Source organism: Salvelinus sp. IW2-2015, linkage group LG34, assembly GCF_002910315.2.
Source record: "Salvelinus sp. IW2-2015 linkage group LG34, ASM291031v2, whole genome shotgun sequence".
NCBI classification, from domain to species: domain Eukaryota; kingdom Metazoa; phylum Chordata; class Actinopteri; order Salmoniformes; family Salmonidae; genus Salvelinus; species Salvelinus sp. IW2-2015.
Genome location: NC_036873.1, coordinates 7,772,492 through 7,793,843, shown reverse-complemented (window position 1 = coordinate 7,793,843; position 21,352 = coordinate 7,772,492). Strand labels below are relative to the sequence as shown.

The window sequence follows — 21,352 nt, the reverse complement described above, 5'->3', positions numbered from 1 at the left end:
ATGGAGTTCTGATTATGGAATTCCAAACACATCACGCGTCTGTCTACATTTAAAATGTGTCCACATTGTGTCCGTTCCCGCACTATATTCAAAATCAAGTATGCATTCTACAACGGTAATAGGCAAATATGGTAACGCCACAACAGCTGTTGGCAGCAGCTAACTACTGTAGCTAGCCAGCAAGCTAACAAGAAAGCTAAAGGGATGCAAACGAGTTGCATAACTCTAGCAAAATATTTTTCTAAATATTAGCTAGTTGGATACCATTTGAGGCCAGCAAACAGGTTCCCTACATGCTGGAACATATTTTCCAACATTATAATGAAACGGTGCCTCTGTCCCAAAACACAGGTTTCTGGAGACTTGTGGTAGGAGTGCTGATGACGTCGCCCACGCCATGCGTTTCAGTAGCCTGATTGCGTCCAGACTGAGGAGAAATCTGCACACAATGCATTCCTGACCACCTCCTGAAGTGGTCAGACAGATCTGAACACAACTGACGACAAAGCCACTTTTGTGCGTCTTAGATCCGTCTTCGTATTATGATAGCAGAAGTGGCATGTAAGTGTAAGTGTAGACACGACTAGAGAGAAGAAAGAGACACTAATGAAGATGAGAATTGAGACATTGTTCATCAGGAATTAAATTGAGTAGGTACAAATTGCCTTTACATGATGTTCTGTAAGTAACACATATATTCCATAAAGAACTACAACATGAAATGTCTCTACCCACTGGACACAGACCTCATTTCAATGTCAAAGTTTGATTTACTTTAAGTTTCAGTTGGTTCAGTTGTCAACTAACATGAAATAAAAATAAAAAAAATCCCTTACATTGATTTATTTTTATCAATCCAGTTTTACACTGATTCTAAGTCCTCACATTAAATGTGATTAAACACGACATGGAAACAGCGTTGATTCAACCAGGTCTGGCCCAGTGGTAAGTACTTGAGGTCAACATGCTTTCAAAAGACTGTGCCGTTTGTACAAGAAACATGGTGTTTATTTCAAATGCACTCAATGAATACAGTGAGCTGTTACCGTTCTCCTGTTGAAAGCCCGTCATACTGCGGTAGCTTCTATGGTGGTACTGAGACCGGGGCTCTGCAGTGGATCAGGAGCCTGGAGGAGAAAACACAACAAAGTCAAGGTCAAGGACATTGAACGACTGACTGAGGGGCTGTGGGTTAGGGGATGGCTGGAAAAGAGAGATCAGCGCCCCAAATGGCACCCTATTCAGTGCACTACTGTTGGCCACAGAGCCTTACGGCACGTGGTCAAAAGCAGTAACACATCGGGAATAGGGAGCTACTTGAGACACACTCAGAGAGAGACATCCATCTGTATTGCTTGTCTTGGCTAACTGGTGCAGTGAGAGATCAATGTGAGCTAAATGACTGGAGACCGGAGCTAGATGACGTTTGGTCTGGTGTTGGGTAAAGGAGACAGGAGCTAGATTGAGGTTTGGTATGGTGTTGGGAGGTAAAGGAAATATGGGTTGGAGACAGAGACAGGACTATTGTGAACTTCATTCACATGGATGCACCTAGTGGCAAACCACACACACACACACAGAATATAATGCAATACATTTCTGCTCTTACCATGTTCAGCCTTTAGAATGCATTCCTCTATACGATTATCCCTGATCCAATCAGCCAAGCCATGCTAAGCTTTAGCCAGCGCTCGACTTAAACAGTCATCCCTTAAACCCAGTCATCCCACAGAAAAACAACAATATCCCTTTGTTAACACAATTGCAAAAATAAACATGTGCGCCTGAACAGTCTGCTTGTGAATGTAGCATATTCCATATCGCCAGACCAGTTCATTTCAGTTCAAACGATTAGGTCAGAGGTTTCTATCATTTTTCATGATTTCACTTCCCTATATGACAAGTGCATGAGATGTMAACTAGTGAGGTTTGGTGGTGACTCAGCTGAACGGTCTCTCACACCATGGACGTTACCATCAAAGTTACCAAAGGTATAACCAAGGCCACTATCATGTTCAGTATAACCTTTACGTGGAAAATCCCTATATCAGCCATAAACTCTTGTGTAACTGCAATGTCTTCCTATATTCCTCACCAACTACAGCTTCGTAGCCTGATGGAGCTAGAGGCTAGAAGGCTGACATGCTGCAAGTAGTTTGAGTTCTCAACGTACTGCCACGTTCCTCACCTCTTTACTAAGATCTTAGGACGGAGACTTCTGAGAGCTGTGGATRCAGGTACAAATGTAGGATCTTTATTTGAGCCAATTTGCTATAGCTGGAAAATAATGCCGCAGCAACATGAAATGTGAATTATAATTAATGCACAATTTTCTAGGGGTTGATACATTTTGTGTAAGGGAAARAATCATGTCTGAAATGTCCAAGTGGAAATGACAAACTCCAGAAKACTTTTTTAACCTCAAATACACAAGTTGAAAATATGCTACAATGCAGGAAAGTTGTCCTGCAACAGGGTGATCAAATGAACATCCTACATCTGTATGCAGTGGAGACTTTCATAGTTCATATGGTTTCTCCTCCATCTTCTTAGACAGAGAAAAGTCTTTCCTCCYTGAAACTAAAACTGTCGCCAACCTCTGAAATGACCTCAATCTTTTATTTAAATTACACTTTAAAAAATGTCATGGCACAGATAGACGAGTTTAACTACGTCTAATATATGTGTTATATTAGCTTTGTATAAGCAGCTTTGTTTTGGTCTTGTTGGGACATAATCTAACAGGGTCTGAGATKAAGAATTAAGGGCAACACAGTCGSACTCAAAATCACAACATGGACTTAAGCTCCACAGGCTAGAATCAAGGGTCAAGGGTCAGTTATTGTAATTTCATYCAATGGGTGACATCGTCACAGTTCATTGTTCTTGGTGAGACTACACCTCATGTAAAAAATGAATACACTGGCTGTAGCCAAAACATGTCATATTGTAGATATTCTTGTCATGAAAAACATGTACAAGGAAAGGTCAAAAAATACACTTATTGCAGATTGAGTGTATTGAACACGTAAGCAATTCAGTTAAGGGCCACGGGAAAGAAATGAATGCATCATCATTACACGCATACAGAGGCAACCTCAGAACAATGTCATCAATTCAATAACATGTCAGTCATACACTGACAATCCAACACCATATAACCCATAAAGGATCCATTAAAATGGACTTCCACATGCACTTCCATTGACAAGTGTCTCAAAGTAATCCCACCTCAAAGCCTTAGAGAGTGAACGACTTTCAATTTACAGCTGGTTTTCAAGAAAAATAAACTTTAATGTGGCACATGGACATAATGGAAGTGTAATTAGATTTCCATGGATGCATGGTAACACCAGATACATCTAAATTGAAAATACTACGAAGGCCATTTTAAAAAGTTACGAGGGGAAAAAGAGTGGGGAAAAAAGGGGGACTTCTTTCCTTCAGGAACCAATTTTATTAAAAGTGTGTTCCATTATATGGATCAGATCTCCACGCTGCACAGGGATAACATTTGGGGGAACGTGTTTTGGTGGGAGCTGAGTTAGGTCTGTCCTCACCAGAAAAAACAGGCCAGGATGATTGAGGCCAATGCTGTGGCTGAATAGCAACCATTACAGTTAAAAAGAATTGGCCGTACACGGCACCGATGACTGCAAGAAATGTCAAAAGACAATCCTACAAACTCAGGAAGTGTAAAACGTGCTATGACATGCAGTTAGAAAACCCATAAACAGAATCAATTGACATAATGAAGAGAATTCAAAGACATCGGTTGTTCCTCAAATACTTTCACCTATTGTTAGTCATGAAAGAAAATGTTCTCACATAGGCAAGTATCCTAAACCACTGGGGTCAAATGTAATTTAGTCTCCCATTGACATCAATGCATGACTAAGTGAAACAGCTAAGTGGAAGTTAGGATTTAGCCTCTGTCTACTCAAATGATGATCCAGACACTTCCTGGAACTAATGTGTGACCTAGGAAGACAACAAACAGTGTGTCCATCAGGGACCCATTCCAACTAATGAAGGCTTTTAGATTCATAGCTACTCCCTGAGAGGAGGTACTCAGATCCCCCTTAAAGGGGCAAACTGCAATTGAAACAATAACAAAGCAGGTACCCCACCCACTGTTTCGGTAAAACTGCTGAGGATAAGGCTGGAAACTGCAGACTGCCCCTTTTAACTAACCTATTACTGTGCTCATTTATTAGCCAGATTAGAATAGCATCTCATACTAATTACGTGCGTCTCAAACGGCATCCTATTCCTATATTAGTGCACAATTGACAAGAGTCCTATGGGACACAACCTTACTTTAGTCAGCGGAAATTCCAAATCCGATTGGCAGTATCAAGTGCCGGGTGCGAAGCGGCGAGGGTTGGAGGGGGAAGTGTAGTTCTTTGTTTTGGTGGCCTGTGCCTTTATGCATGTGAAGTTGAGCAATGTGAAGTTGATTTGAGGCCATGACTGATGTCTGCCGCTCTCAAAGTTCTTGAGCTAGTCGTTCCGTTGCTTTGTAGAGAAGTGTGTGTGTGTGTGTGTGTGTGTGTGTGTGTGTGAGACGACAAGACAAAGCACTCTAGTATATGAGGCAGGTCTATAAATCTCACTGAGTGATTCCCGGTGAACCGTTTAAGGCTTAAACCCTTTTTAATAATTTCACTCTAATCTTCATGGCTGTTTTTGCATGATAAGGACTTTTGCCCAGGGAATGCCAGACGAGACATTCATAAGTGACCAATTTTCCTGTCAAGCATGATTTCTAGGGAGGGGCTCCTCAGAGGCTGAGAAAATACAAGCCCTCGAGGGCAAGGACAGACTAAACTAAGTTTAAAACTGTGGCCTCTTACTCCAGTAAGTAAAAGAAGAGAAAGAAGAAAGAAAGAAGAGAAGGAGAGAAAAAGAAAGAAAGAGAACTTTGCAAGTTCAGTGAGAACAGTGTCAAAGCCGAAGATGGCACTGTAAGAATGAGTACTTATTTTTCTAACAAGGAGAACATATCCAGCTATACCATCTATAGAGACATACTCAGCTCCTGACCTTGCTTTAATGTAGCACATACTGTACCGGATTGCAATTAAATAAAGACCTATGTGCGAAATGGCTAAGTTGAGGAAAAAAATTCCTGCAGCAAGAGGAAATGTGAATAATTAGTGGATTATAATTAATGGACATTTTGTAGGGGTTGATACATTTAAAGTCTGAAATTTAAAGTGGAAATTACAAACTTTAGAAGCCTTTTTAACCTCAAATACCTGCTAGTTTTAAATGTCATGCATTGGAGCAAAGTTCTCCTTGAAAAGGGTGATCAAATTACGATTCACTCTGTAGCACATACTGCGCTGTGACCAACCAGGGAACATGACAGGACTAAAAAATCTCACTACTGACACACCAGCAGAGCTCCATTTGGAACAACATAGTGTGTTACCTGTCCTTTACACATGCAGACATTTCATGTAGAGAAAACAGGAGTGGTCCTGTACCTTTATGAAATGTTCAGGGAACATGTTGTGACGAGAGGAAGATGAATGTACCTTCTTGATTTGGATTTGTGTGCCTGGAACCCACTAGTAGTGTCCGTCACTCATCTATCCTCCCTCTGACTCATCAGGTCCCTCTCTCCTGTGTGAGAGAAAAACAGAGGAAGTATTGATCATCCAGCCATCATAATTACAAGGATCTCTCATGGTAACCATACATTATTATAATATGACATCTCTTTATGCATAAAATATTGGAAGATTATGACTACAAATTGGAAAAAACTTTATATTGGACATGCTAGGATCTAATCATTTGCATCTATATTACTCCACGGATTGAAACATGAAGCATAATAGGTTATGCAATATTGGTATATACATGAGTGCACATAGTATACTATGGAGTAAAAAGCCCCTGACAGCCATTGCGTTGTTTCTATAAGCAACTAATGGAGTAATAGATTTTCTCCCATTTCTCTCTCAGGGCAAATAACAACCAGTGAAATCCCAGCTGAGATTTGGCTCCGGAAAATTCTTCTCTAGAATATAATGTGATCACACAGCACCTGACAGCCCACAATACAACAATAAATGGCTTAACTCTTTCCCCTTATAGATAGATATTCAACTAATGAACATACAGAACTTGAAACTGGAGGAGAAAGAGAGAAAATTAGGGAATAGAGAAGAGCGGGGAGAGAGGAGAAGAGAGAGACGAGAGACAAGGGTCGGGGGAGACAGAGGGTCGGGGGAGAGACAGTTGAGGGAAAGCGGCTAATAGGACATATATGGCGCGTCTCCCATTTAAAGAAAACTCTCAGAAGCATTAACTGTGCTTATCCATACAGTATAAATGATACGTTCACAATGTCCCTTAGGAGACGTCTCAGTAATGTAAAACAGGGCTGGGTTCATATCAGCTTCTGACAGGAGACTTGACACTTATTTGCATGACAAGCTTAAAAGAGGAAACCAGGGGAAGGCTTCTCCTGACATACCCATCATTTAGCTTGTGTGTGATGGAAGAACATTAGACATTTCTCATAGCTGTATAACATTCTAATACTCTTAATGGAGTGTATGGTTTAAGGCGTGAGAAATGATCTGTGTGTCCATTCGATCAATCAGGCAGCAATGCAAGTTAACAGGGTTGCACTGTGGAGAGAGAAATGACTGGCTCCTTTCGTTTCTTCTTTATGTGTATTCTGCAGCACATTCTACATGGGAGGAATCTGTCCAGAAACCTGTTGTCCTGGGCATTCTACATGGGAGGGATAACTGGTCCAGAAACCTGTTGTCTGGAGCACATTCTACATGGGAGGAATCTGATCCAGACCCTGTTGTCCTGGAGCACATTCTAATGGGAGGAATCTGATCCAGAAACGTTGTCCTGGAGCACATGTCTACATGGGAGGAACGACGAACCCTGGCCTGAGCACATCACATGGGAGGAATCTGATGCCAGAAACCTGTTGTCCTGGAGCACATTCTACATGGGAGGAATCTGATCCAGAAACCTGTTGCCTGGAGCAACATCTACATGGGAGGAATCTGATCCAGAACCTCTGTTGTCCTGGAGGCACATTCTACGATGGAGAAGGGAATCTGATCCAAAACTGTTGTCCGCTAGCAGCATCGTCATGAGGCACAGACTGGCCACACACTACAGGGAGGAATCTGTCAGACCTGTTCCTGTGACCTGAAATCCTGCAGTATGTTTGTCCCTGGAGACATCGTTGCATGGAGGACAATCTGATCCGAAACGTGTTTGTCCTGACGGCATTCTACATGGGAGGGAATCGGACAGAAACGCTGTTGTCCTGGAAAAAAAGTCAAACATCTACTGGGAGGAATCGATCCAGAAACCTGTGTCCGTAGCACATTTACAGGCAGAGGGAATCAATCCAGAAACTGTTGTCCTGGAGCAACATTCTACATGGGAGGAATCTGTCCAGAACCTGTTGTCCTGGAGCACATTCTACATGGGAGGAATCTGATCCAGAAACCTGTTGTCCTGGAGCACATTCTACATGGGAGGAATCTGATCCAGAAACCCTGTTGTCCTGGGCACTTCTACATGGAGGAACGATCCAGAACCTGTTGTCCTGGAGCACATTCTACATGGGAGGAATCTGATCCAGAACCTGTGTCCTGGACACATTCTACATGGAGGAACTGATCCAGAAACCTGTTGTCTCGTTAAGCAATATGTCTCGTTGATGTTGTTTAAAAGTATGAATCACTCAGTGATGAATATGATTTAATAGAACAGCAGTTGGTGTAAGTGGTCGGCGGTGTGTGTAGGGTGATGTTAGTGAAAGTGAATAGTCTATAAGGTGCAGGTCTGTGCAGGCAGACAGCTAGGTTATCTGTTCAGCAGTCTGATGGCCTGGTGTTAGAAGCTGTGTATCGGAGCCTGTTGGTTCATCCACTCTACCCTCACACTCCAACATGGCCAGAACACTCCAGGCCTTGAATCTGTATTGGTTTTACCTGTGCTGCATCTCTGAAAACAACAGCTCAGCACAGAGGACATTGGAGACTAATTTTCCAACTGAGACATCCCTATCCCTGTTAAGATCCTGTCTGATCTGCAGCTCTGTCTGGAGTAGATAAGTTGTGCCATCCCCCAAAGCCCTCGCTGTGGCCAGTACCATGTAAACTACCCAGCCAGGCCCGCTCCTTGTACCCAGTCAACCCCCCCAGGGACCCCTGGAAACACACACCAGCCAGACCCTCTCCCTGTACACCAGTCAACCCTCAGGGACCCCTGGAAACACACCCAGCGCTCACACCCGAGCCCTCTCTTTGCACCTTCTAACAACAAGTCTAATTTAAAATGACAAAACTGTCTACTTCTTGACAAACTAATGGTTTTGGACAAAAAAAATCCCTTTTAAAAATGTAATTGGATGGTGCAAGTTCAGAGAAAATCTTTAGGTACCTTCTGTATGAAAAATAGTTTTTTGCCTGAGCCATTAGACATAACTGATCGATTACCCATGTCACCTATGTACAGTCAAGATAATTGAAGCAGAGACTTTAAGGGAACAAACACCGCTTAAAAAATACCTAATTGAACTGCAAGCAGATATTTACAGACTGACAGGAAAAGAGACTAGTTGTTTTTTTACATAGTGGGTGAGAGGATATGGGTTTACCCCCGGTACAAACTGTCTAACTTTACGTTCACTGCTCATGCACCCTCACAGCTTCTTCACACCCAGCTCACCTAAACCTAGCTTCATGTCCAACCCCAGCTCAACCCTAAACCTAGCTTCATGTCCACACCAGCTCAACCCTAAACCTAGCTTCGTGCCAACCCCAGCTCAACCCTAAACCTAGCTTCGTGCCACACCCCAGCCACCCTAAACCTAGCGATAACCCTAAACCTCAACTTCCTCAATTATCCCTCTCTTACAATGATGATTCATAAGCCACCTTAAACATTGACAAGTAAGCTATTCAAAACAGGATTTATGATCATGTCTAGAGTGTTGGAAAGAGTGTCTGGTTTTGTAGAGATTGACCTATATATCCACTGTTAAGCACTGTTAATAACACTGTAATATAAAACCCTCTCTAAGCAGTCGGGGGGGGGGGGGGGGGGGGGGGGGGTGGGGGCGACACAAACAATTAAAATAATGTTTCTCGCCTTTGTTTACAAATGTAGGTCAATTATCTTGACGGATGGTGTTGCCAGTTATACTGGAATATAAAGTATTTGTATTGTATAGACTATTTAGGGGGATTCTATTACAGTGTATTATGCAAATTAATATTTCCTCATTAATATTCAATTGGATATAAGCATTGAGGAACCAATCAATATGCCAGACGTATCATACCGGTCTTGTCTAGAAAAAAAGGACTCTACAGTAAGGTAGCACTGTGAGGGGAAACTAGGGCTATAATAGCTCTGTATTTCCCACACAATAGATGTATATTTTCCTTATAAGTGAACTGTAAGAAACTGTAGCTTCACCAGTGTCATTTATCTCTGTGCCTACATAACACAGCGTTGGTTGCTTCCTTGGTCTTCTCCAGCCACAATGCATTTCCATAACACATTTACCACAGAGATGACAGCTTTATTAGCTATCATATCTCGGTAATGCTAGTACCTTCCCGCTCCAGCCGAAATCCACACATAAACTCACCACTCTGGTCAGAGAGAGGACAGGAAAATACAAACAATTCAAAATAGGAGCGAAGAGAATCCCTTATTGGCCTGTACGTATGCCACAAGGACTCATGTTTAGTTTAACTGTAGTGTATAACTGCAAGTAGGAACACGACAAAACCCATTGAGTGGGAAGGACTTAACATTGAGTCCTAATGGATGCCAAGGCTCCAACCATAGCCTTATTCCAGCCCCTGCTATCTACTCCTGCAAACACCAAGCTCAACTAAGCCTGTTACCACGACAATCACACAGCAGATTCCATACACAAGGCTTCCACTGGCCTGAACAGTCACACATTCCAAATCCAACAATGCCTTAGAACCCGCGGATTCCGCGCTGGAATACATTGACAGACTGCGACAACAGCAACGAGATCAAAGGAGAGGGGCTCTGTTTGAGCAGTGTTCTGTGTTCTTTGTTGGACATACTGTACCTCATGTCGACATGCACTGAAAACAACACACTATTTCCATCAACCCATCTGAATATAGGGATTGATGAAAGTTAGTATGGGACAGTGGATTCATGTTCATTTAGTGAAAAACAGCAGCAAATAGCCTACAGAAGTGATGACTAACTATGTGTTCACGTTTTTCTGCCAATCATGTGATTTTGTTCACGCAATCTGTCTGTACATGTGGTGTAAATCTGCTGGGGCAAATAAGTGGAGGTGGTATAGCTATCTGTATGTCATCTATCACTGATCAGAAACAAGCATGCAATAATGTAGCCTAAAAAGCGTAGGCTATTATTTGCTCGATAGCGTAAAGCAACTCCAAAAGCCTGAGAGGTTGTGAATGAACCTGAGATTCACATACTTTGAAAATATAGATTGCTATATTTACTAATCGGATCACACAAAGAATGGGCTTGCCTCGGGCTCTGTTTCGAAATATCCCTTTTTATATGACAGCAGTTACACACGTTGCTGTGACGGAAGTTGTGGGAGAAAATATTAGTATTTTATTCTTTATATTCATTATATCTTACTATAAAATATATCGGTGTGACTGTGATCCGGTCGGTTGTCTGTCTATTTAATGAACAAAATAATAACTATTGATTTCTTTCATTTGGATGTAACAAACTCAAAATATGCCATTCTATATGTTATGAAAATAAATGTTATAGTCTATGTTTCTTAGGACCTGCCTAAACTAAATCCATCATGAATTTGTTTATGGTGTAATACAGTATTCAATGGATTTATTAAAATAGATGCCCGCCCACCCACATCTGCACACCACTACCAGTACCCACACCAGAGGTATAAAAAGGTATCACGCAGGCAAGAATGTGGTGAAAATGGGCCTGTTTGAAGATATTCATATAAACCTTGCCCAATTTTTTTTTACAGACAAAATACCATAAATCCTATGTGAAAGCAGTATATGAGACTACTAAATCATTGTGAAACATTACCAAGCCACAGATATCCATTAACTGGATCAAAGCACACAGACAGACCATGATAGATGGATTTTATACCCGCTGTAGACAGGCATATGGATTTTGGTGAGAATCAGACCCAAGTCCCATTTCTGTCAGCCCCCAGAAATCCCTTCCTGTTTCTCCAAGCGAAAGGAAATTGAGCAACACGCACACCGCCCAGTCTAAAACAAGCATTGAATTGCTGAGATACTGATCTGGTGTATCACGTAATGTCCTATTTTATTAACAGATCTAATCATTCATTAATACAATACAGCACTGTGAAGTCATTTGATCTATTTTAGACCTGTCCATACCTCAACATTACCTGGTCTGTGTCCACACACTGCCAAGCTATGGCTATTGAAGTACACCCTCAAGTTTTTCTGTGAAGCAGGTCCCCACCAGTGTTGCAAACAGAGGTCTGGGTGAGGTGGTGCTGGGAGATACACTATATACTCAAAAGTAGTGACACCCTTCAAATGAGTGGATTTGGCTATTCAGATTATTGTGAATGGAAACGTCTCGGAGTAACAACGGCTCAGACGCAAAGTGGTAGCCCACAGAAGACTCACAGAACAGGACCGGAGAGTGCTGAAGTGCTTAGTGTGTAAAAATCGTCTGTCCTCGTTGTGCAACACTCACTACGAGTTCTAAACTCTCGGAACGCAACGACAAATCTGGGTTTGGCCGATGCCAGAAACACCTACCTGCCCCAATACATAGTGCCAACTGTAAAGTTGTGGAGAGGAAGAACAATGTCTGGGCTGTTTTCATGGTTCGGGCTAGGCTCCTTAGTTCCAGTGAAGGAAATCTAACGCTACAACATACAATGACATTCCAATGATTCTGTGCTTGTTCAACATTTGGTGAAGGCCTTTCCTGTTTCAGCATGACAATGCCCCCGGCACAAAGTGAGTCCATCACAAAATGGTTGTCGAGATCGGTGTGGAGAATTTCACTGGCCGTACAGAGCCCTGACCTCTACTTAATGGAACGCCGACTGCGAGCCAGGCCTAATTGCCCAACACCAGTGTCGACCTCACTAATGCTGTTGTGGCTAATGGAAGCAATTCCCGCAGCAATGTTCCAACCTCAAGTGGAAAACCTTCCATAAGAGTGGCGCTGTTATAGCAGCAAAGGGGGAACCATCTCCATATTAAGCCCACGATTTTAGAATGAGATGTTCGACGACAGGTGTCCACATACTTCTGGTCATGTAGCGTCATAAGGGAATGTGACCCTAAAGCATAAGATGAGAAACATCCAGGCCCATCTCATTCTTCAGTGAGAAGAACACATTGAACTGACCCTAGATCAGTTCTTCTCCCAGATCCCAACCTTAAGCCCTCCTCAGGCAGAGGGCAATCCAATCAGAGCACTCTGGTCTACGGCGCTTTTCCCAATCATTAAAGTTCAACATCCTAGTCATCATATGTGCTTCAAAGAGAAGTTGCACTCTAATGAATGGGTCTTGGATCAGAGCCCCCTCTGCCAAGATCACATAAACCACTGGGGCTAAACTTAAATATAGCCTGTACCTGGAGAACTACTGCAAACCGATGAAACACATGTATACTTCAGACTCCAAGTACTATGTCTGGCCCCTTAGAGTTCCATTTTACAACACTAGTACATCAATATCACATGACTCAGCTCAAGGGTGAACTTATTTGTTCCTCTTCCTGAGTGTCCTAGAGAAGTGATCCATAGTGCTCTGCCATCCATCTTGCTGGCCATATCTCCATTTGAAGTACCTCATTACTTTTCTTCAGCATTTGATGTAGGGTAGAGTGTGTATCAAAGAAAGAGTAGGTATTCATCATGATACGGTAAAACTAGAGCAATATAGTCTGGTTGGGATATCTTGATACGGTAAGAACTAGAGCAATATTAGTGGTTAGGATCATCATGATACGTAGAAACTAGAGCAATATTAGTCTGTTAGGACATCATCTGAAACGGTAGAAAAAGAAGTAATATTAGTCTGGTTAGTCATCACTTGATACGGTAGAAAACTAGAGTATATTAGTCTGGTTAGGATAATCTTGATACGGTAGAAGCTAGAAGAAAAACTGTCTGGTTAGAATGATATGAGTCAAAGGAGGGCAGGATTTGGGGTTTCAGTCTTTTCCACTCAAACAATATGGCTGACCTGTTTAGAAGAAAAGCCAATTGGATTACAGCAAAGTGGAACCACAGACTCAATACGCTCACTAACAAAACAATTACAACTGTTCTTCACAACAATATAAAACAAGACTGAAGTAGCCAGTTTAATGTTCTAACATAGATTTCTCTCTCTTTCACCGTTTCCATTTCATTTGTTTTCTCTGCTTACTTTGGGACACYGTATTTTTAGCCAACTCTACGCAAATAAATGGAGTTATTTAAATCATTAATCTGTGTGTGTCATAGGAAGGACACCTGCCAAACCAAAGCATTGAGGTGATTCATGTGCTTCGGTCTCAGGAGAGAATTATGACTGAGCAGTGTACAGGGACTCACTATACCATGAGGATGAATTAGATCATTACACTGGTGACTGGAAACAACCAATATTAAAGAGCTAATTTCTCCTTCATTTGGTTGTTTTAATGTGAAGTGTGTTGCAATTTAAAARGCACTTCAAATAAAGATTTGATTCGACTCATTCTCTTGATTTGATTGATTAAGGATAGAGTAGTAGAACAATAGTATTGTGCTCATACCTCATTGACAACTATGGTCGAGACTGAGAGAAAGCAACATTAGTCACCATTATAAACTGGGTGGTTCGAGCCCTGAATGCTGATTGGCTGACAGCCGTGGTATATCAGTTTTTKCTGCTCTAATTACATTGGTAATCAGTTTATAATAGCAATAAGGCACCTCGGGGGTTTATGGTATATGGCCAATTTACCACGGCTAAGGGCTGTATCCAGGCACTCCGCGTTGCATCATGAAAAGAGCAGCCCTTGGTCATGGTATATTATCCATATACCACATCCCCTCGTGCCTTATTGCTTAATTACTGCATGTTAGTTCCTCCGATATTAAACACTGATATATAGCTCATCTTTTATGATCAATACAATGTTTATGTATCAAAAGTATGCGTAAGAAAACACAGACGGGCTGAACACACTATACACACGCTACATACACAGCTCCTCATTATGTATTGCATAAATGTTACACTTCTGACTTCTGGAGCACAGCAGTCTATATACTGTCTCCCAGACAGTGAAATATGTGCATGACAGTGAAGTTGGCCCACTGTGGAATTCAAATCTAATTCAAAGCACTCCCTGGGAAACCCAACATAGTGGCATAAGCTAATTGGAAAACGACATCCAGTTCCATTCATGCATGATGGTGAACAAGTCTAAACAGTCCTTGTATTTCCCTAAAGGAGGGTCAATGTGGAGCCACAGTGTTCTGGGGACTCATTCAATCAAATCGCTGCAGAGTTTCTGTCTTTATTTACGGAATTAGTTTTAAAGGCAATGAACTTTGAGCCTGGAGGAACTTTTTGTGTACTTTAAAAAAAGTTTATTAGATTTGTTTTGAACTTTGATTTCATTTGATTCCTTTAACTTTAAATAACTGTTTAAACTGACCATTTWKAAAAAAAAACTTGCAGCAGTCTCCATAATGAATGAGTGGAGGCAGTTGAGGCGTTTTTAATGAGATGCTGCCGCCATTAAATTAAGTCAATTTCAAATGAGAAATGTCCCATTTTGAGCTGCTTGTTTTTTTAATCAATAAAGCTTTCCAATCAAGTGGAAAATGGAGATGAATAAATGTCTATAATTTATATGCAGAAGCATAATTCTCTCCAGACTCTAGAAAGAGAGCCAATCACATAGAAATAGAATCTATAGATCCTATAGACCTAAAAAGAGAGCCAATCACATAGAAATAGAATCTATAGATCCTATTTCTATGGCCAGTCACAAATCGTTCTATATGAGCATAGAACTAAATATTAGAACTTGAGTATGGAGTCTGAATTAACAGCGCTGTGTGATGTCAATCTTTTTTTTACTTCAAAATGTTCAAACAAATCCCTCAGAGATATAGGTACTGCTGACTAACACGAGCKACATCTTTCCAATCAGGAAAAAACAGATTCAAGCACAGAGAAATAGGCCTTCATGACCAAACAGTCTCAATACAAACTGATCTGATTCCATTTTCTCTGGGCTGAGTTTCAGTGAGAAAGTCGTTTAATACGGGTGCTCATATTGGCTGCCGGCCAGACACCATCACTCTTTTACTATCATTCATTTCAGGACGAGTCTCTCACCAGTCGATATGACCAATTAATTAGCCTAAGCATCTTCATTATAGAGCATTGATCGCCAAACTGTACCCACGGCCGGTAATTAATATCAGTTTATGAAATAACACTTAATCAAGCTCAGCAAATTAAACCGCTATCCTTCTAATGAGAATGCCAAAACTACAGTATAGTAAAACCCTCAACAGCCTGCAAGTCCAGACAATATAATGGAGCTATGTGGTGTATTGCACCATCAAAAACAGCATTTACTGTTCTATGAAGTCCACCTTAATATGGAAGAAATGAATGCTGTTACATAAAAGTATAGAACCATAACTAGCCAGTAGGTATTACTATGGATTCTAGTTGCAACTTCTTCACAGGGTGCTTAAGCTTCCTCCTGCTTTGAGAATCAATGTGTTCTGACAGCTGAGTAGGGTACTGCTGTCAGATAGACAGAATTGTGTGATGCTTCTTCTCCTAGAGAGCAGCAGGTAGATCCAGCAGCATCAGAAACCCCACAGGAAGTAGGAAGGGGCCTCAGGAAAAAGGTCACTACAACTACAACGATGCCTGTAAATGCCTGTTTGTAGAGGGGAGGTGGATTGACGTCTCCATGGTCCGGACAGACCACGAAGCAAACGAGTGGTTTCATTTGACAGTGAGGRGCTAACCAAGCAGCATGGGATTGCCCTGGCCACCGCTTCAGGTTCACTTGAGCCTTAGAGTACTGCTAATGATTATAAAGAGAGGAGAAACAGGGATCCAGCAGCAGGTGCCATCCTCAGCACAAGACAAAGCAGAGCACTGATTCCATGTGACAGCGAGGTACTAACAGTAGCAGCATACAATATCTGTAAATAAATGTAGTGTTCGACTCCAGTGCTTGTCTGAGTTCTGCTGGTATCAATAACTCCTTGTAGCCTAATTGTCTGATCAATTGGCCATAGAGCCAGCCCACTCAACTAAGTTTATTCTGAATGATTGATTGATAAACAAGTGTGGTCCATGTGGGCTCCAGCAAAGCAGTCCTGGCATCAACAAAGTGAAATTCGGCAGCTTCAGAGAGGGGAGCATTTAACGTGGTTGGGTTTGAAATGGGAGAAGCAGCACTCTGTCTATTAGTGTGTATAGAGTGCAGGACTGTTGCAGATATCAGCTATAACAGCATGGTGCTGCAAAGCTCCATGTCTAAAGCAGTGGAACTCTTCATTATCATTTCCTCTTTCTGCATTTTTCCTGCTGGCTGTTTTAACTTCTGCTATAAAGCCTTGTCCTTGGGGTTAAAGAGAACATTCTCATTGGGTGAATACAGTTAAAGGAACCTCTTCTAATTCAAGTTCTTGCCTCAAGCAGAACTTGTATCATCACGGGCCAACTCTGCTTCAGTCAAACAATGGGGAAGAGAGACATACTTCAAATACAACCTTTTGCTCTATTAAAATGTCGTGCAATACAATAACCCACAGTGACCTAGAATGGCCAGTGTGCTGCACATTACAAACCTTGCTAAAAGGAAGATGCTCCCTTAGAAATACATTAAGGTCTGTAAAAAACAACCTGTATTCAACATWGCCTATAGCTATTAAAACTTTACATAGTAGTTTACATTAATTGCTCGCCCGTTCTACAAATTAACCCCCCTTTTCACTACAACGTTGTTTCTTTTAACTCTCTCTGTTAACTCATTTGTAAATACTGAGTTTAAAAAATWAAAAATTAAGGACGTGTGTAGCTCTTCTAAAAATGTGTGTCAAATCAGTCATGAAAAATCGCTTTAACGACACCTGCCATAGTTGGACAAAGGAAAACAAAAACGCAATGTAGCCTATTCCAGCAGAATCCATTCAGCAATAAATCCCGGCATCACAAAAACAGTGAGTATATTAACGCAGCGCTGTCAAAAACAGCAGACATTGTGTTCAGTCTAATCGAACCAACAATTCAATGAAACAAAATTTCCATCGCCTATAACTAACGATGTTAACTCATAGGAAAACCTAAAAGTCTGCACAAAAAGTAGCATATGCATTCCCCCTTTTCCAAATAGGCTACAGAGAAAAAGCAAGAGAAAACATTAACCCACCGAATGAAGTGAAAGATTCCTTGTTTTGTAAGGTCTCCTTGTCGCCCAGCGCTCTCTCGTTCATGCACGGCTCTGTTCCGTCTCTCTTCACAAACCCGGGCAGCGCGCACAGCTTCTTGAAAAGTTTAGTGACGTCAACCCAAGTATTTAAAAAGCCGCTATTCCGCTGCAATTTAACAGACTGCCATTTAAATTGACCACGTACATAACATTATATCATGAAAAAATCGTGTGGGATTAAAACTGAAACTGATCATATCCTTTGATATTAGAAGATGATCTATTGTAGTCAAATATCTCTTTCTCTGGCAAAAAATAACTTTTGTGATCTCAAAAACATGGGAAGACTTCTAGCCTTTCGAAATAACTTGAGACAGAATAGTAGATTACAGCATTGCACAGCCCCAGCAGAGAAACAGTTGATATTATTGTTTATCATGGGCAGTGGCGACCCGTCATTCAGGGCAGGTGCAGCCCCGTCTGTTTTATGCCCCACCTCTTTAGCTAAAACAATATTTTTTTATTTTTTTGTTGTCGCCTGTTTTACATGTTATTTTGGCATTAATACTAGTCACATATCAGTTTACAAACAATGTAAAACAAACATGGTCTCTTTTTGCTTTCTTGAGTAAAGCTGCTCCAAAATGCAGGTGTTTCAGTCTAGCTCAGTGCTTTCTGTGGTGGTGGGAGGGGCAGCCAGCAGAACATACAGAGCATAGGGGTTGGTAATGTTCTCTAGCTGCGCCGTGATTGGATCAGTGTTCTGTCACTCATGGGGACACCACGTCACCGAAAAATCTACAGGGTGAGCTCTAAAACTTCAAGCCCGTTTGGTGATGCCATAGATTTATATTAGAAATGCCCATCCAAGAAGGCCCAAGGTCACAAATAAAATGACGTCAAATCATGTTATATCTACCGTAGCTTTGATTTTAATTATCAAATAGCAAGCTAGACAATCAGTCATCATCAGGAATCAAGCAACTGGCAAATCCTTTTCAATCATTGTCATATGAAGAGAAATGATAGATAAAACATATCGGTGCTCATCGGTCATTGGACATAAACATTACACAACAAGTTGGAAATCGCAAATTCAACAATGAGTGGTTTGGAAGGAATCAGTGGCTAACTGCAAGCGTTGCAAAGCAATCACTAGCCTGCTATTCAGTGGAAAGGGTGTGTGGTTCAAGTCTGGGTTTAAGGGTCTCTTTTCCAAGCTTAAAATGATTGACATTCACATGCAACACCATGGTCCAGAAAAGGTTGAATACATTGGCCATGACTTCTGCCGCTTTCAAAATAACTGGAACTGGGCAATCTCAGACTTCAGTGAGTTCAAGACAACTGGAAACATGGAAAATGACGAGCTCCGACTGGGAAGCTGCCGCTGGAAAATACGTTTTGAACGGTCATCCAACTCGGAATTCCAAGTCGGGAACTCGGGCTCTTTCTAGAGCTCCGACCTCAAGATCACTGACGTCATGATCAACCTTGTTTTTTCAGAGTTCCCAGTTGTCTCAAAAGCACCATAATCCAGAGATGACATAAATCCAGTTTGATTTGCCCACAGGAAGGACCACCACGCCACTTTGCTGTTCAAGTGAGCATAGCAGAACAAAAATGGATTGTATGCTGCTGCATAAATTATGTAATTGTCAGGGAGATATGTATACTGTAATGAAGAAAGTAATACTAAGTGTATGTGTGTGAGTAAGCTGTTAGTAGCCCATGTGCCTCACTCTAATAATTTGTTCCTTCCCCTCATAATCAGCCTACTGTTCTGACTTGGTGGTAGCCTGTTTTAGAGAATTGTCCTCATCGAATATTGTACGAGCTTCAATGTCTGCTTATATGCCTTTATATTCCTACGGTTCTGACTTGTGTACAGGGAGAATACTGTAAGAACGGCCCATGTTCTGAATTCCTTCGCTGTACATTTCAAAATGGCTAAACAGAATTCACTACGTCCATCCTAGCTAGCTCATTTATGTCTTAATCTAAATTACGGATTGCGCTCTTATCCGCCTATCGTTCCATTATGCCAAGTTTGTATATCTCAATTGTCAGTAGAAACCACATTTGTTTAAGCAAGTCAGCCATATCCGCTATGTTTTTTAAAGGCAATAAATGAGGCTGAATGAACTGTTTCACTGCCAGACACGGTCCGCGTGATAGCCAGGTGTAGCGGTGGTAAGGTGTTGGACTGCTGTGTGGGACAGCTTCATGTAGGCCTAATATGTTGTGGGCACCGTTTGTCACTATTTTGTGTGCAATTAATTGTTTAGTGTTGTGTTGTGTAGTGGCTTTGCTGGCATGCATCCCCCCAAAAAATGTGTTTGCACCACCAGATTGACATGCTAACATTGCCACTGATGATGGAGGGGGCATATTAGCATAATAGGATATTACAAATATGCATAGCATAGTGCTTAAGTTTTTCCTTCGCTGTAGTTAGACTAGCCTATCAATGAATGTCTGAACTATTTTGGGATAGGAGTGTAACTATCTAAATATACACACTTTTCAAAGTAGTCACATTCAACTGAAAACTGGGACAGAAGAGAGAGGAGGGTGATGACAGGTGAGGTGACGTGGTGGAATTGAAAAGCTCCTCTATGTTTTCATGTTGTCGTTTCCCTCTAGTGATTCACTTAATCAAACAGAGTACCTCAGCTTGAGAGAGCATTGTGCATAACTCCCCTTGGGAAAGATCATGTATCAGGCTGCTTGCTGAGAAAGTCCACTGTCACGGTCATAGGCTGGTTTATTTTGAACATCTTGGGATTTATATTTTACCTCGGCCAATCATTCCACTCAGTAGAGAGAGAGGTTTTGAATACTGGCCTCTTTGAGAACATGAATCTGTTCGCTTCAACGTGGCTAAACAACTGAACAACTGAACAAAAAGACATGCATTGTCCTATCCTATCGTCCTATGTCTGACTATGTCTGAAAACTGCCCATAGCAGATCAAACCCAGAACCAGCTCATGTAGTTGTACGGAAACAACTGATGACAGCAATTTTCATGGCAATTTTGCCTGTCTGTGTGACAATGCATCATCTAGTAAGCTCCATCAGACAAAGAATAGGAAATGTGCTGCACAAAGAACACATCACCAAACAAGGAACAGATGGACTTACATTGACCCACATAGCATAACGCAACATGGCACGAACTGAAGTGAAAGTGGTGCTGGTATTATTATATAAATGGTGTATCTGTAACGCCTTGAGCAATATGTCAAAAAGGATATAATATGCTAACACTACAATAAGTGGATTGAAATGAACTGCATCATGGTGTTGAGCAAAACCTGCAACAGAAGTTGAGAAGTGTCGAGGTAAGATAAATTAATTTAATTTTAATGGAACATAGAAGGACTTTGAAAGTGTTAGTTCGTCGTTAAATGAAGACCAAGGTGCAGCGTGGTAGGCGTACATTTTCTTTAATATTACATGTTCCACCAAAAACAATAAACAACTCAACGAACGTTGACAGCTGCCTCTGATTGGGAACCATACTCGGCCAACAAAGAAATATAAACAAGATTTCCCACCCTAGTCACACCCTGACCTACCAAATAGAGAATTTAAAGGATCTCTAAGGTCAGGGCGTGACAGAAAGGTTAAAATCACAGGAGGTTGGTGGCACCTTAATTGGGGAGGACGGTGCGCGTGATAATGGCTGGAGCGGAATAGGTGGAATGGTATCAAATACATCAAACACATGGTTACCATGTGTTTGATTCATTCCATTCGCTCTGTTATTATGTGGCATCCTCCCCTCAGCAGCCCCCACTGGTTAAAATGTTGAAAAGAGGTCAGGAGTTGGCTGGAGTACCTGTTGGAATTGTATTAAGGAAGAATCAAATGTATGCATAGTCA

General features: G+C 41.5%; 1 long non-coding RNA gene across 1 annotated transcript; it reads right to left on the bottom strand.

Annotated features, from left to right (window-relative positions):
* Positions 1-1,029: 1,029 nt before the first annotated feature.
* LOC111958514 (uncharacterized) lies at positions 1,030-17,883 on the bottom strand. Its single transcript, XR_002876543.2, has 3 exons — positions 17,463-17,883; positions 5,544-5,631; positions 1,030-1,127 (listed from the first exon to the last, which is right to left on the bottom strand). It is a non-coding gene; the product is annotated as an uncharacterized lncRNA (long non-coding RNA).
* Between the last annotated feature and the right edge of the window lie 3,469 nt (positions 17,884-21,352).